The sequence below is a fragment of the Pan troglodytes genome, chromosome Y (genome assembly GCF_028858775.2).
Source record: "Pan troglodytes isolate AG18354 chromosome Y, NHGRI_mPanTro3-v2.0_pri, whole genome shotgun sequence".
Lineage (NCBI taxonomy): Eukaryota > Metazoa > Chordata > Mammalia > Primates > Hominidae > Pan > Pan troglodytes.
Genome location: NC_072422.2, coordinates 18,548,410 through 18,565,960, shown reverse-complemented (window position 1 = coordinate 18,565,960; position 17,551 = coordinate 18,548,410). Strand labels below are relative to the sequence as shown.

Sequence of the window (17,551 nt, the reverse complement as noted above, 5' to 3'; positions counted from 1 at the left end):
ACTAGTGTCTCCATACTTATCATTTATAGAGATTACAAAACACACACTGTCTTTCTCTTTGCTAGATCCGGTAAACTATACAATCCAAGCATCACAGTCGGGGTAGCTTTACTTTTAGTAGAGTCTTCATATATGATATTCACCAATACTTGGTTAACAGCCACTACTGGAAGAAAAATTGGAATGTAAGTTCTGGTACTATAGCATGTGTGGTGCCTAAGGTGTTGAATTTAACACATATAAAGATGGTTAACCATACCAGCAAGAAACAAATGAAACAGACAGAATATAAAATTTCAGATTTGATGTCTTACCTTTGTACTTGGTTGGTTGTGCTTTATGTTGTCTCAGCACTGTACTCTGGCATGTATATCTGCCTTGTTCCTTTTTCTATGCAGTCAGCTTCTCCAGGGCAGGAACTGGATATTATTTACTTCTTTGTCACAAACCTAAGACAAAATGAAAAACACAGAAACGTCTTAGATACTTGTAAACCAACTGTATGTTGCTTTATGGCTACAATCATGTTTTGACTATTGGAGCTTCTGTCTATGCTCCCTTTCCTTCCACAACTATGGTTAATAGATATACTTACTGAGTGTTAATAATTCTGATTTCACCATGTAAATAATCTTATCTAATTTGGAAAACACATTATTCTCAAAAGAAGATACTGAATCCTAGAAAGACTAAGTAACTTATTCCCCAAAAAGTTACTTATTCCCCAAAAGTTACTCATGGCAGATGACTCACTTGTCTTTACTGCTGCCTACTTGTTCAAACTTTACTATATTACTTCCAGTATATGTTATTATTTTATTACTCTTTTATAATAACTTTTCTGTGAACTCAATTATAATAGCCCATGTTTGAAATAAGCAATAATAGTAAAAATTAAAAAATAAATTAAGTACTTTGAAAATTAGGAGTATAAAAATATATCATTTTATTCAGTAACTTTTGGTATTGGTTGCAACTTCTTTCCTTATATTTGTAAAGTTAAATTAGTGCATTACTGATTTCTTTTGGTCTTTAATGTTGATCCCCAAGATAATTTACTAGAATATTTTTATTAATTTGAAGACAAATCAGAGTTAAGTAAGACAGGAGGTAGAAAAGAGTAAAATATTAGTGTCCTAAGACACCTTCAAGACATCTTTGTTCATTTAGCTATTTTCAAACGACAGTCCTATATACCCAAAGAATTTTGGTAACAATTAAGGTAAATTTTAAGTGAGTGATTATTTCAGTTTTATAAAACCTCAATACATTAGCTGAACATTACTCAGAAAAAGGCTTCCTATAAGGGACATTATATTAAGTGAAATTAGCCAGGAAATATAAGGGACAAGGATTGCATGTTTTTATTCATATGTGAGAAATAACAAAGTTGATCTCATGAAGGTAGAGAATAGAATGACAGTTTATTATAGGCTGCCAAAGACATTGAGCAAGCAAATAAGTGAGTCAGTTAATGGATAAAAAACACAATTAGAAGGAATAGGTTTTAAAGTTTGATTGTGTAGGAGGGATATTATAGGTATGAATAATTTCTTGTAGATTTCAAAACAACTAGAAGTTTAGATTCGGAATGTTCTTTAAACAAATATGTCATATATGTCTGAAATTACTAATATACCAATTACTAATATGCCATTTAAAGATTTGGTCATTTCTCATTGTGTGCATGTATACAAATAATAGTTCTACTTTGTAAATATGTAAAATTATAATGCATCCATTTAAAAACAATAAATGGTGGTCTATTTAAATAAGAAATTTCACTAAAGCTGGCCATTTCTGAATGGTAAAATGCTCTTTCTCTCTACACATTGGGTCTTTGTGATCCAATTTCTGATTTTAGAAGTACTTGCAACATGTTCTTGGGCACAGTGAGGCCATGGCAGAAAACCCACACATGCCCCTCTTCAGCATTAGCTGGAAATTGTGGTCTAGGGCACTCCTGGATGCCATGAAACAATATGTGCCATTGGAAAGATAATTACTAGCTTGTCTTGCCTTGGTATTGAGACTGCTTCTTTGACAGAAGACCGTAAAATAATTATAAAATTTGGAACACCCATAAGGTGTTGGGCATATTAAGGAAACAGTTTAATGAGGAAGTGCTCAGAAGACTTCCAAAATAACATAAAATATGGCTTTATAGAGTACAGTGTTAACAGGGAAGTGCAAGGAGGTGCTTATCCTGTTCAAGGGCAAGTAGTCTGGTATTTTCTAGCATCAAATTTGGAACAACCACAGGAATTACTGGATCCCACTCTTACATGGGCAATGCCCTTTGAAGAGCTCCCTATTGACTACAACAACCTGCTTGGTTGACGAATGACATTTCAAGGTGGATGAACAATATCCTGTTGGCAGGCTTTCACAGAGACCAGAAATAAAAAGACCAATTGAAGATGGAATGAGCAAATTAGCTCAATGATTGAACTGCATGCTGTTTTTTTTTGTTTGTTTGTTTTCTTTTTTTTTTCTTTTCCTTTTTTTTATTATACTTTAAGTTTTAGGGTACATGTGCACATTGTGCAGGTTAGTTACATATGTATACATGTGCCATGCTGGTGCGCTGCACCCACTAACTCGTCATCTAGCATTAGGTATATCTCCTAATGCTATCCCTCCCCCCTCCCCCAACCCCACCACAGTCCCCAGAGTGTGATATTCCCCTTCCTGTGTCCATGTGATCTCATTGTTCAATTCCCACCTATGAGTGAGAATATGCGGTGTTTGGTTTTTTGTTCTTGCGATAGTTTACTGAGAATGATCACATACACACCATGGAATACTATGCAGCCATAAAAAATGATGAGTTCATGTCCTTTGTAGGGACATGGATGAAATTGCATGCTGTTTCTTTTTAAATGAAGGATTAAAACTTTAAACTATTATTTTATAAAGACAATTGTCTGAATGCATGAGTAGTAAATAATAATGAATGTCCTGACCACATGAACAGTAGAAAACTGGACTTTCAAGCAGATGCCAGCATGTGACACTTGTACTTTCAATGGGCCGAGTGACATCCTGACATCTGCATAATATTAAAAATTTAAGAGGTACATTAAAGAAGGACATGTTGATTTCCATTTGAAGTATTCTCTCCAGGATGATTGGGAGGTGATTGGAACCAGGACAACATGATGTATTTACTTGAGGTGGCAAACTTATAGAGGTGCAGCAGTAATGCAGAGATAGGATTAATCTACCCATATTTCTCTTGTACTCTCTAAGGAACAGAAATTCCAAAATCTAAGTCTAGGCCAGAAGAGAAATGTAGATGGCAAATAACAATAGGCCAAATAGGAAGGGCATAACATAGTTGGATTAAAATGTACAAATATCAGTAGCCCTGATAGTGTATTTATAGGTCTTGACTAATGTAGACTGCATTTTGCATTCATAGTGGTCAATGCTAATGCTAATATACTATAAAAAGATTTAAAAACATAGTATATTCTAACCAATTTGAACAAACTTCACATCCTATTGTTTCCAACAATGGGCATAGAGATATTACATGAAATTTTTAAAAAACACGAATTTTTTTAAAATCAGAAGGCATTTATATCTTCAGTGAACACTACATCTAACAATAAAAGCTTTAAAATAATAAACTAGGAGACTTACTGATTTCGAGGAAAATTGTGACTGGCTATCAAAGCAGTCAGAAATCTTGGCGCAATGGGACTTCAAAGTATGTGGATTCTGATAATATGCACTTCATGGGATTAGATGAAACCAAATTTTAGAAGCATCACTTAATAAATTCTACCACAACAGTGCCCCAAGCACAAAATACAACCTACCATGCTCCACACATTGTGACATATGAAACTTGTGCAGATTGGTTTTAATATTTTAGAATTTCTATTAAAAATATATCCATATTCTTTATTTTAACAAGAAATTAAACTATCAAACATTAAATGTAAAGAAAATGTAGAATGAAAATATCCTTTTTTTACATTTTTCCCCTGTTTTATATTTTTTTCTGGTGATAAAATAAGGTTTCTGAGCAATACAGCTGTTACTCTGGGCACCTGCTGTAATTTAGGTAATTCCATTTCTTGGCTACATGAACTTGATGAGAAGTCATGCTAAATGTTACAAGAAAAGCTTTAAATGATTAACCTGGCCAGGTGCAATGGCTAACAATCTGTAATCCCAGCACTTTGAGAGACCGAGGTGGGTGGATTGTGAGGTCAGGAGATCCAGACCACCCTGGCCAACACAGTGAAACTCTTTCTCTACCAAAAATACAAAATTAGCCAGGTGTGGTGATGCATGATTCTAATCCCAGCTACTTGGGAGGATAAGGCAGGAGAATAGCTGGAATTCAGACGGTGGAAATTGTAGTGAGCCAAGATCGCAAAGATTGCACTTCAGCCCAGACAACAGAGCAAAACTCTATCAAAAGAAAAAAAGAAAGGAAGGAGGGAAAGAAGCAAGGAAGGAAGGGAGGAAAGAAAAAAGGAAGGTAGCAAAAAAGGAAGGAAGAAGGAAGGAAGGAAGGAAGGAATGTGGGAAGGAAGGAAGGAAATGAAACAAGAAAGGAAAGAAAGAAAGAAAGAAAGAAAGAAAGAAAGAAAGAAAGAAAGAAAGAAAGAAAGAAAAGAAAAGAAAAAAAGAAAGAAAAAGGAAAGTGAAAAGAAAACTACCTTACTTATGTTGTGGCTAATCTTCCTAGAATATTTTAACAAAAATATTTGTTTCAACTTAGAAGTGCTTATAAATGGTTTTTGTTTATATTTTTGGTGAGTATTTTTTTAAGTATACTTTGTATTACAGCTGTTAAAATTGTTAATTTTTACTCTCACTGGATTTTGAGAAAATCTAAATAAATTGCTTTATGCTCTTATTGAAATATCACACTTTTTATGAACTAGGACAAGGTAGTACCTAGTTACAAAAAATAAAAATAAAAAATCACAAGCGTAAAATAAAACATGACCCCACTTAAACTATTCTTCTGATCATCTTGTCACAGCTGTCCTAGATAATTTTTTCTTAATTTGCAGTCACAGCTGATATGTTACAAAATATGTAAGAAAATAATAATTGAAGACTACATAAGTAAAGCATCCAAATAAGTTTGAAAAAGAAAATTATTATTATTATTTTTATTTTACCAGTTGATACATAGAGCCTGTTGAATGAGGATATAATGGAGCATCTTCTGCTGGACAGGTCTTATGCCCATCTAAGACATCTTGGTCATCTGGCTCGAAATTCTAAATATTTAACAAGATTGACAATTTGATTATAAAAGTAATTTTGTACCTTATATTATATTTTCTTCATTTAGAATAAACTTTTAAGAAATGTAAGAAAGCTGACATCTATAACATATTTACAATTCCTGCAAATGATTTATAATAGAGGGGAAAAATCTGAATTATTTTAGCTACATCATTTTTAGACCATTTCACACAAGTTGTTTCCAAAAGGAAACTTACTTTTTAAGAACAAACAAACCAATGTTAATCATTTAACAAACTAAATATTTTCAGGGCAAGATTAATACATAAACATTGGCTTACACATTTAAAAATTACTTGTCTTTTTCCCAGATTTATATGCTGCCCTGTGGAGGCTTCCCCCCCACCCCCTTATCTAGACAAAGTTCTCAAGCATTTGCAAATGTCATCTTAACACTATTTGATCTTTCTAAGAAATAACCACTTGCTGTGTTATTGTTTTGTACTGGAGGAGACCAATTTCTGTAGACACACTGAATTGTTTCCAGTATATGGCCTTCTTTCACCTTTCTATATACACTAAAAGAGTCAATTTTCTTTTCTTTTCTTTTTTTCCCACATGAAAGCGCAAACACAGTTCTTCACTTCCACAAATTATGCAGCTGAGTTTCCCACATTTGGGGAAATCTCAGGGGTCAGCACATCTGGAGTGCAATAAATCAGCCTTTCCCTGAGAAAGCCACCTTTGTGATCATGGTATCTCCCCTGGCAGAGAAGTTTCCATTTTCTTTTTAAGATTTCCATTAGCCTTCAAAAGAAAATACAAATATAAATGTAATAGAATTTAGAATAATTTCCAGTATCAGCTTAAAATGTTAATTTCAATCATCCATGATTACTATCTTCTAAAAAAGTTCAAATTCTGACACAGGCTTCTACAAAATTGTAAGAAAAAACACTATGGTAAACAATGAAATAACTGCTAAATAAAGCTACCATACATTTTATGCACTGATATGCTCATTTTTGATAGTGACTCTTTTTTTTTTTTTTTGAGATGGAGTCTTGCTCTTATGGCACCCAATTGTATCTAACAGCCTTTCCCAGCCTTCTGGAATTTTATTATGTGGTCTAAGAGCTTTAAAAATAGGCAGATGAAAAGAATTTATTATATATAGTAGTAGCTAATATTTTGTTGCCTATTATGTGCCATTCAGAACAAGTGTTTGAGGTAATCTAATTAATATTAGACTTAGTTTCTTAAGCGGGTAACCTTAGTAAATCCATTTAACAAATTAAAAAATTACAGTTAGGAGAAATACTTTGCCAGTTATTACAGATTTAGCCAGTTGAGGGGCTAGCTAGCAATCTGACTCAAATATCTGACCTCTTGACATATTACCAACTTAAAATGTTTTGCTAAATATACTATCCATGCATTACTATAAGTGAATTAAACACAGTAATGCTATATTACTTTTCATAGTTCCATTTGTTATTCTATACTTAGGATTATGCTCTGTGGCACAGGCTGGACTACAGTGAGAAGATGATAGCTCATAGCTCAATGAGGCCTCACACTCCAATGTTCAAGGAATATTCCTGCCTCAGCCTTCCAATTACTTTGGATTAGAGAAATGCACCACCATGTCCAACTCACCTCATTATTTTTACTAAATATGAGCAGTCTTTTATGACTACCTTTTTTAAGAAAAACAAAACTTACTTGGTGTTCACTCATTTTTCAGGGACATTTTAGAAGGTAAAGCAAGAATCCTGTGATTATAAAACAGCAATATTAATTGGCAGTACAAAATTGATTTCAATTCTGTTAATATAAGAACACACACGATGGGTAAAGCAATTTTCAATGGCAACAATTAAATTTGCCTGATTTGCTAATGATCAGTCATTTTCTTTCAGAGCTGGCTAAAATGCAACATATTTACACTGCTTGGTGTTTACTGTTTACTGTCTACTGTTATACTGCTTACTGTTTACTGTTCTTAGGAGTCAATTTTAAAAGTTGCAAAAAAATGGCTTGTCTTTTTTCTCATTACCATGACAAAAAAAATAAAATAGTTTTTTTCTCTCTAGCATGTATCTTACTTAATACAATTATATTATATTCCAAGTCAGAGGCCAGGTTTTTTCTTTTTGCCATGGGAGCATTTATAATATAAATTTCTTTGGAAAAGGTAATTTTAGTAATCTAATTATTTAACGTAAAGAATAACACGAATAGGCTTCCTGTTACACTTATAGTACACATTTCACTATCTTATTCTCTTAAAAATTATAATAAAGGGAAAATCACGTCATTTGCCACATTATCAATAGTATCAAAAGTTTTCATGTGCAATTTGGATTAATATTATCTTTGCCTGTATTGTTATCTACTGCCTTGAACGGTGCTTGGTACACAGCCGATGCTGATATATATCTGTTGAATACTGCCTGTTGAATAGACTAAATGTTCATTACACAAACCATTACAAACTTAATAAGGAGAATAATAAATTAATACATGAATCCCATATTATCCACGTAATTGATTTTCCACGTTAACCCAACATGTATACCTTTACGGTAATCACATCCTTTGATGAGATGAGGTTAAGATGTGATTTAGCCTTATTTTAGAGCAAATAAAAGAAGTTACATAGTAAACAATATATGACTACAAATAATTTTTAAAATGGCATAAATTAAATTCAATTGATAGGAACTCTTAATGTCATTTACAACATTAATTAATCTGCTTGAAATCTATGATGGTGGACAAAAGAAGAATTAGAAAATTTTCATTGTTAAAATCTAATATTTCAGTTGTTTACAATTTAAGATGATCATTTGCCTTTAATCATTGTGTTCTACAGCTTTATAATAACTTTAGTTTATTATCAGGTTTTCAGTGTGCTTATTATAATGTCTACTGAGTGAAAATTTTGTGTGTTTGTGGGGGTGTGTGTACAGAGTTTCCAGATATATAGTATGATTTGTTTCTAGAATCCTATAACAATAAAACTTTGAATCTCCTGGTAGAGTTGGGCAACAAATTCTGGTGCAATTCTTAGGCTTCTTTTACTGCAGATGATACAACTAAGAGTTCTAGAATAATGCTAAAGATCAGTTTTTAGAATAAGCACAGTTCTTTAAAATTATCATTTTTCTCAAAACCAGTCTGGCCAAGATTGTGAAACCCCATCTCTTCTAAATATAAAAAAATTACTTAGGCGTGGTGGTGGGCGCTTGTAATCCTAGATACTCAGGAGGCTGATGCAGAGAATTGCTTGAACCCAGGAGGTGGAGGTTTCGGTGAGCTGAGATTCTGCTCCTGCACTCCAGCCTGAGTGAGAGAGTGAGACTCCTTCTCACACACACACATCATCATAGTAATAATAATAATAATAATGATAATAAAAGTCTTCTCTGACATACTAATTAAACTAACTACTTAGAGGCTATGGATTGCTTTTGGATAAGTTAATATTATCTACCATGATAACATTAAATTAAAAAAAAAAATCCATTCTAAGACATACCTTTCTGTGACTCTTTTTCATTATTACATCTGTGGTAACACACGTATCCTTTTAGATGATTCCAAATTGTGGACATATGTATCCAACTCCCCATTACATTTTTTTATTTGGTGTCCCACATGTTTCTAAAATGCAATCCACTCAAAGAGGTTCTATTTTTTCTATCAGTAAATTGCATTACTATTCCCACAGCTTATCAAATCACACCCGGGACATAGGTATTAACATCTCTTTCCTGCTCCACTTCCTCAAATCTCCAATTACGAACACCTGGCTATCCTAACTCATAAAGAGCTCATAAATTTGTCTACACATATGTTCTACATTGCTAGTTTTTCTATTATGGAGCACCCACAATCTTTTTCTACAGATAATTTTGAATACTTCCTTACTGTGGTCTATTGTGGAACTTTCTATTTTATAGCTAATGACATGCTACGAATATATGCCTTTTGTGATCCTCTAGTGGTCTATCATGTTACACTGAATATCTCACATGATTGCTAAAAAGCCAAGTTATGTCAATACTAAGTCTGTACCCATTAGCTACTTAAAAAAAAAAAGCTTAACAAAGTAACCCTTTCTACTGCAAGATGCTTTTTACTCTTCAAATCTGTCACATACTCCCTACAGTAGGCAGGAGAGCACTTTGTATTTCTCTTGTTTATTATGGTGCTTTGTAGCCCACCTGGGCTGTTAATTCATTACTGTATTTTCAAAATCATAATTAAGACAGATTCAAAATACTTTATCTGAAATGCAAAAAGCCCAATTAAGCAAGGCTTTTAAAACTAAGATTCGTATGTAACTCAATTTCCGATGCAAAAAAGACTTAATTGAGGGAAACTACTTAAGCCTTCATTCACGTACCCTTCACCCTTAAAGGGAATACCCGTTACTTTTATAGAAGCATTAGTATGTTTAATTCTTGGGTACTTTTGGGAGCCTTACAGGGAATGACACACAATGTGATGCAAATGTGATGACTCAGTTTTCTCAAATCCAAAAATTCCTAAAACCTAAAACATACTACCTAAATGCCTTAAGATGTATAAATGTATATTGAACCTTGGCAATTACATTTAAACTTACATTATATCATAAACCAACCATGTGTTGTGTATGAGAAACTAAAATCTCAAGTTAAATTGAGCAAAACAAAAATTTTGTGAGTTTTTAAGTTTCATAATTTTAAATTTAAAATAAATATTGTATTTGTGTTTCTATAATGTATGCTTCTACTCTACTAGAAGTATCCCAGCATCTCAGATGTAGTCAGACTAGGCTGAGAAAAAGAAAGCACAGAGATGGTCAGAGCAGGAAGAGGAAAGGGTAAAATTTATTTCCTCTTGGAGGTATATATTAATAATAAAAATACACTTTCATTACAGGAATGTGTGACCATAGAACTTAGTTTTAGATAGTAAAATATTTGTGATTCTAACAAGTTACTTAAAATGATCTGCTAATTGTCTGAGTCATCATATAAATGTGACCTAATATTTATCAATATCAGGTAGATATTAACTAGTAATTAAATTCTAGCTATATCCATAAATTAGTAATTTTTGAAAAGTTGCACTAACACCTGAATTGCTGATATTCAAATTGGACAACAGCATCTGTAATAAATTTCCCCTTCTTTTCACTCATAAAAATGACATAAAATAACACTGAAAACACTACAAATATTTTTGTTGTACATTTCTGACAATCTATCCATGCCTTTAGTACTACTGTGCAATAGGTTGATGTGACAAAAATCAGGCTTCTCTAAGAGAGCTTTACTGAATATCGCATTTCTTAATTTATGCTAACATCAACAAAAAATTTAACTGAATTATTTATTTACATTATCACTAAATTTCTTTTACTTTATTTTAACAAAAACATACATATATGGTAAGTTTCACATAGAAGTCATTTTTAAACCTGACCAGCAAAACAACCACTTGGGATCCCTTAAGGATATGGATTCCTTTTCAAGGTTCTAGAAATTCTGATTTAGATAGTGTGGATATGACCTGGAAGCCAGTACTTTTCAAAAAGCAACATTAAGAGATAACATCGGCTTGGCACAGTGACCCAAGTCTGTAATCACAGTACTTTGGGAGGGCGAGGTGTGCGGATCACAAGGTCAGGAGATCGAGACCATCTTGGTTAACATGGTGAATCCCTGTCTGTACCAAAGTATGAAAAAAGTTATACATATATATATGTGTGTGTGTGTGTGTGTGTGTGTGTATGTATATACACACATATATAAATGTGTATATATATACATATATATAAACGTGTATATATATACATATATATATACATATGTATATTGGTCAGGCAGGTTGCAGTGAAATGAGACCATGCCCCTGCACTCCAGCCTGGCCAGAGAGTTAGACTCCATCTCAAAAAAAAAAAAAAAAAATACAAAAGAAAAAGATAACATCAAGAGGTCATCAATCAGGCACAATATCTAATCTTAAAGGTTACCAGAAAAATGAAACAAGTGCATGAATATAAATTACCTGAGAATACATGAAATACATTAAAGTTACACAGATTTGCAATGCATTTTGATATGTATATGTGTATATGTACATGGAATATTGCTTGTACATTAGGACAGTTTACATGTTATAACTTGATTAAAATGTGCTTCTCATTTAATATATAAAAATAAAAACATCATTGATATAAAATTATGAAAATATCTTACCTGAGCTTGCATACATTACAAACAAATATATATTTCTGTAAATATAAACCCTATGCTCTGAATCTTTTCTTCTCAGGAGATCAAATACTGCTCTTAGTAACTGACCACTCTTGCTAAAGTTGTTACATTTCTCTGAAAAGCAATTATTCATTGGTGTAATAGAATCAAGATTTAAAAACAACTTCTATTTGAATAATGAGTCCTGTTCTCATAAACAGCAAACATCTCACAAAGAAAATTATTAAATACAATTCCTCTTTGAGAGAAAAAATGAACAGCTGTGGTAAATTTTATTGCAGATGTTGTATGCTGTTATAATTAAAACAAAAACAACAACACTTCCACAACTTCAAAAGAATAATTTAAGCCATGCAGTTATTTACATTGTCACTAATTTTAATTTTATGTTACAGGTTTTTTTTACTAAAATATATTTCAATTTAACCATTAGAAAAGGACATTTTAAAAAATATAAACCTCAGGGATTTCCTAAGTAACTGTGTATATTCAATACAAAAAATCACTTAATCTTGTTTTTCAGAGAGTGCAGAAATCAGTATTCATTAGCATAAAATAATTTTTAGATCTCACAGGTGTTGTAATGTATTGTAAGCATGCATTTGTGTATGGAAAATACATCAATTAGAGTCATATAAGTTTGCTGATTTGAATTTGCAGACAACAGAATTTATTTGTAAGTATTTAATTACTCCAAAAAGCAAAACAGAAATAATAGCTGTACAATTACCTGACTAGAAGTGATAGAGCAGGAGCACCTTCATCTTGAACCAACACCATCACTTTAACATCCAGTTCTCTTTTTAGCCTCATGCATTTCAAGGAAATCACTTCTCTCCTAACTACAAATAACAAGCACATTCCTTTCCCTTCAGGTGCACTAAGATAGGGAAGCTAGAAGCAGACATAGGGGATATGCCTGCAACTCCAGAAAGATGTACAAAAACAGAAAAGGAACTCTCTCTCTCAGATAACCACAGCAAAGAGACACAGAGGCAGTGCAAGCCTCTGATAAACTCTCCGAGACTGAATTGTGAAAAATTATTTATCTGTTAGTGTGTGGCTCTGACTTAACCTGGCTAGCCACCCCTCTCAGATTGATTCAAAATAAACCTGTCTGTGTTGACTGTCAAGTCACCATTCAGGTTTCTCTCCTCTTTCTTTACTTCTTACATTGGGTGCTGAAATCCGGGACTGGTGTTGGGGGCAGAGGCTCCCTTGCATCCCAGGAAGCTGTGGGCAATGGCAGTTTACCCTAAGTTAACTCGTGGATCCTGAGAGTCTCTGGCCACATGCCCCATCTTTTCTCTCATTTTACTCTTAAAGAGAAGGACAACTGACCTGAAGGGAACTGCAAGGCTCAGGTCAGGGCCCTAAAACCCTCAAGTCTCAGGAATCCACCTCTGAGCACCAACAATAGTTATTTCACTTCCTAACACTGGCTCCCTCTTTCCTCTTCTCTCTCTCTCTCCATCTCTCTCATTATCTTACTCTCTCTTCCTCATGTGTCTCCAGTCTGGGAGACCCTTTGCCAATTCCAACTGGAACATCCAACAAACAACACTAATTCAGCCATCTGGTAAGATCTACCTCTTCCTGGCTTTCTCCTTGTACTGGAGAAAGTCTGGCCTGCTGTCCATTTCCTTGAAAGACCAATGGGACTAAGCTAGAGGAAATCTTGGGGACACACAGTGCTTTCTCAGCATAACTGTCCTCTTTCAGAAAGAGGATTCAGGGTTTCTGTCTATTGTCTGGGGACATCTAGAAGAAAACAGATCATTTTCAAAGTAGCTTTATAGCAAATCCAGCTTCCCAGAAATTCTAATAGTTAAATATGTGAATGTACAAATATATCATTCACTTGTACCCATGGAAAAGAATATATCATTCACTTGTACCCATGGAAAAGGTTTAATGTTACTGCCATTTACAGGAAAAACAAACAAACAAAAAATAACAGGTTTTACATTAAATTTAAAAATTGCTAAAAGTTACATTATAACACATAATTGAAGGTGCTAAACATAAATTTTCATGCAAGCCGTATAAAACTGGTTTGGCCAGACACAGAGCTAGCTTGAAAAGTTATTTCTTTTCATACCCCATTGACACCTGTAATGCCAGGAAGACAGAACCGTTCACTCCCTTGAAAGGGAGGTGAATCCAGGGAGCCAAGAGGTCTAGCACAGCGGATGCCTTCCCCATGGAGCCCAGCAAGCTAAAATCTACTGCCTTGAAATTATTGCTGCCAGCACAGTAGTCTTAAGTCAACCTGAAGTGCTTGAGATTGGTGGGGACAGGGACGTCAAACAGTACTGAGGCTTGAGTAGGTGGTTTTCCCTTCAGAGTGTAAACAAAGCCACTGGGAAGTCACTGCACCTCAGCAAAGCTACTGTAGCCAGATTGCCTCCCTAGATTCCTCCTCTCTGGTCAGGGCATCTCTGAATGAATGGCAGCAGCCCCAGTTAGGGGTTTGTAGATAAAACTCCCATCTCCCTGAAACAGAGCACCTGGGGGATAGGGTGCCTGTAGGCACAGCTCCAGCAGACTTAAACCTTCCTACCTGCTGGCTCTGAAGAGAGGTGCAGATTTCCAACAGACTACTTCCTCAAGTGGGTCCATGAAGCCCATGCCTCTTGACTGGGAGACTCCTCCCTGCAGGGATCCACAGACACTTCATACAGGAGTGCTCTGGCTGGCACCTGGCAGGTGCCCCTGTGGGAGGAAACTTTCAGAGGAAGGAATAGGCAGCAATCTTTGCTTTTCTGCACCCTCTGATAGTGAAACACAGGCAAAAATGGTCAGAAGTGGACCTCCAGCAAAGTCCAGCACACCTGCAGCAGCGGAGCCTGACTGTTAGAAGGGAAACTCATAACAGAAACGCACAGTATCAACATCTACTAAAAGGATTTCCACACACGCACACATAAAAAAACTATTCAAAAGTAACCAACATCAAAGAACAAAGGCACATAAATGCAAGAAGATGTAAAAAAACAGCACAAAATGGCTGAAAATTCCAAAAACAAGAAAGTCTCTTCTCCTTCAAAGGATCACAACTCCTCATCAGCAAGAAAACAAAACTGAATAGAAAATGTGTTTTAGGAATAGACAGAAGTAGGCTTCAGAATGTGGGTAATAAAAACTCTTCTGAGAAAAGGAGAATGTTCTAACCCAATGCCAGGAAGCTAAGAACCTCAAAAAAAGGTCAGGGAAATTGATAACTGGAATAACTAGTTTAGAGAAAAACATAAATCAAAAATACAGCAAAAAGACTGCGGAAAGATACACAATTATCACTTGCCAAATTGATCAAGTGGAAGAAAGATATCAAAGACTGAAGATCAACTTTTTGAAATAAAGCATAAAGAAAATGTCAGAGAAAAAGGAATGAAAAGGAACAAACAACATGTCCAAGAAATACAGGCCTATATGAAAAGACGAAACCTACTTGGTTTGCTTGTTTGTTTGTTTGAGATGGAGTCTTGCTTGCCCTGTCATCCAAGCTGGAGTGCATGTGTGCAATCTCAGCTCACTGCAACCTCCTCCTCTCGGATTCAAGGGATTCTCCTGCCTCAGCCTCCTGCGTAGCTGAGATTACAGGCACACACCACCACCCCTGGTTAATTTTTGTATTTTTAGTAGAATGAGGTTTCAGCCTGTTTTTCATGTTGGTCTCAAGCTCCTGATCTCATGATCTGCCCACCTTGGCCTCCCAAAGTGCTGGGATTACAGGCATGAACCAACGTGCCTCGCTTAAACATGGCTCTTCCTTTTGGCTCAGATATAACTATAAAGTTTCTTGCTCTCTCAACACTAACCTCCATTACCTTTGCCATAAACATACTCCCTAAGGTATAAATCTTGCTGTATCAGAAACATACAATCTTTGGTCTCTTATCCATCTCTAACCAACAGTAGTGGAGCTTACTATGAGCAGAGAGGGGCTTCTCATGGATTCACTGTTCATAACAAGAGCTTTGATGTCACATTTCAGCTAAAGTACCAGCTTCACAGTCAATTGTGACCTGATAAAGGGGAAGAGTGAGCCCTTTTTAGTTGTTTCAGAGAATCATGGTAGTATAGTAGCCCACACATGGCTATATGCCCAGTAAACAAGTCTTATTTTTAGTTATTCTGTAGGTCTATGTGTGTTACTTCAGTTAAATGCTGATATTCGGCCAGGCATGGTGACTCACGCCTGTAATCCCAGCACTTTGGGAGGCCGAGGCGGGTGGATGACGAGGTCAGGAAATCAAGACCATCCTGGCTAACACTGTGAAACCCCGTCTCCGATAAAAATACAAAAAAATTAGCCAGGCGTGGTGGCAGGTTCCTGTTGTCCCAGCTAATCAGAAGGCCGAGGCAGGAGAATAGTGTGAACCTGGGAGGCAGAGCTTGCAGTGAGCCAGATAATGCCACTGCACTCCAGCCTGGGCAACAGAGCGAGACTCCATCTCAAAAAAAAAAAAAAAAAAGAAAAATAAATAAAGCTGATATTCATACACTCATATAGATGAATAGGTAGGCAAAAAGGAATGTTATGGTGCTTTTTTATTTTCAAGGGTTCTTGAAGCTCTTGTGATTAACAGTGGCAGGAAATTCATCACTTTTTAAAGTAATTCTCTTTGGAGACGGTGGGGTTGGGAGGAGTTCACTTAGGAACAGATAAGTAACTAATAAGTTTGGCACTCAGCTGTTCCATGCAATAGATGTGGAATTTTAAAATAAGATTTGAAAGGGATGGACATTTTGTTACCATACAGATTTGTGACATGGCAGATCAGGAGAGATTCTGAAGCCTGAGGACGCCATTTTACAGAGGTTCTGACAGTTCTCTGCTTATTTTTAGAATCAATGATTTAGGAAGCTTCCAGAACTTAAGTAATTGGAAAGAACCTGAGAGATTTCCTTTTGTAGTTCTGCATTCCAGGACTGGCATAAACGAAAGGCAGGTGTTTATAGAAGAACAGCTGCATTATGCAGGAAGGACAGTGACTACCCTTACTTTGTAACAAGTGCAAAAGATGCCACAAATGTGGCAGCAGCCTTTGAGGATGGGGTTCAAAAAATTCTTGCGACTGCGGATACGTCAGATCACTTGATGAACACAGGCATGTTCAACCTTCACCAAAAGCCCAAGCCTAGCACATCTTGTTATTGAATGTTAGAGTTAAGGCAGATGCATTCTAACCAATTCACACATATACACAAAATCAACATGGACATGGAGAAGACAATTAGTGTTTGTAGCAGTGTATTACTTACTAATAAGATTCAACAAGTGTATAGTCCTGTGTCATTAGTTGGTGGGAGATGGGACATATCCACTCATGGAAGAATATATTTTCTCAATAATGAAACCTTACACTTATAAATTGTAATGGTTGTCTAAAAACCAATGGTTTCTTTGATTTACACATGCAAATTAGAGAGCTAATAAATGAGAGGACCAAGACTTTAATTATAATTAAGATAAGAAACTTGACTATTCTAGAATTTATACTTGAAATTTTTTCCTGGAAAAATGGGAAACTAATTTTTGTATGTACATGATTTTTATGCAATTAACATTGTATTCTTGGTGAAAGAAAATGATTTCCTAAGACAATAATGTTGGATATGAAAGATTAGAATCTAACATATTTCCAATGCATTCTTATTTAATTTACTTATTTATCCTTTTCAAAATGACTTAACCTTTTTTATTTCCATTCCACATAGTATTAGAATTATTCTTACTAGTAATTACTCTTCATTTGTGTGTCATTAATAAACTTATACCACCACAGGTCATGTTTCACAGCCCCAGGAGGAGGGATGGCCAACAGTGGCACAAGAGTTGCCTCATACACTGTCACACATCCAGCTAAATTCAAGCTGTCCATGAATAAAAAGCATTTCCATAGACAACGTTCAGTTTTCAGATAAAGACCAACTACTGAACTTGGAGAAAAGACAAATCTGCATTTGATAACTGATTTAAGAAATATAATATGTGTTCAGAGGATACAAAATTACAATTCCACTAATGGGATAGCTAATATTTGTGTTAC

General features: G+C 35.0%; 1 non-coding gene and 1 pseudogene across 1 annotated transcript; one reads left to right on the top strand and one right to left on the bottom strand.

The window, feature by feature from the left end:
- Positions 1 to 5,835: 5,835 nt before the first annotated feature.
- LOC112209522 (U1 spliceosomal RNA) lies at positions 5,836 to 5,999 on the bottom strand. Its single transcript, XR_002944357.1, has one exon. It is a non-coding gene; the product is annotated as a U1 spliceosomal RNA (small nuclear RNA).
- Positions 6,000 to 14,115: 8,116 nt separating this feature from the next.
- LOC100608230 (ras-related protein Rab-9A-like) lies at positions 14,116 to 16,659 on the top strand (annotated as a pseudogene).
- The last annotated feature ends 892 nt before the right edge of the window (positions 16,660 to 17,551 follow it).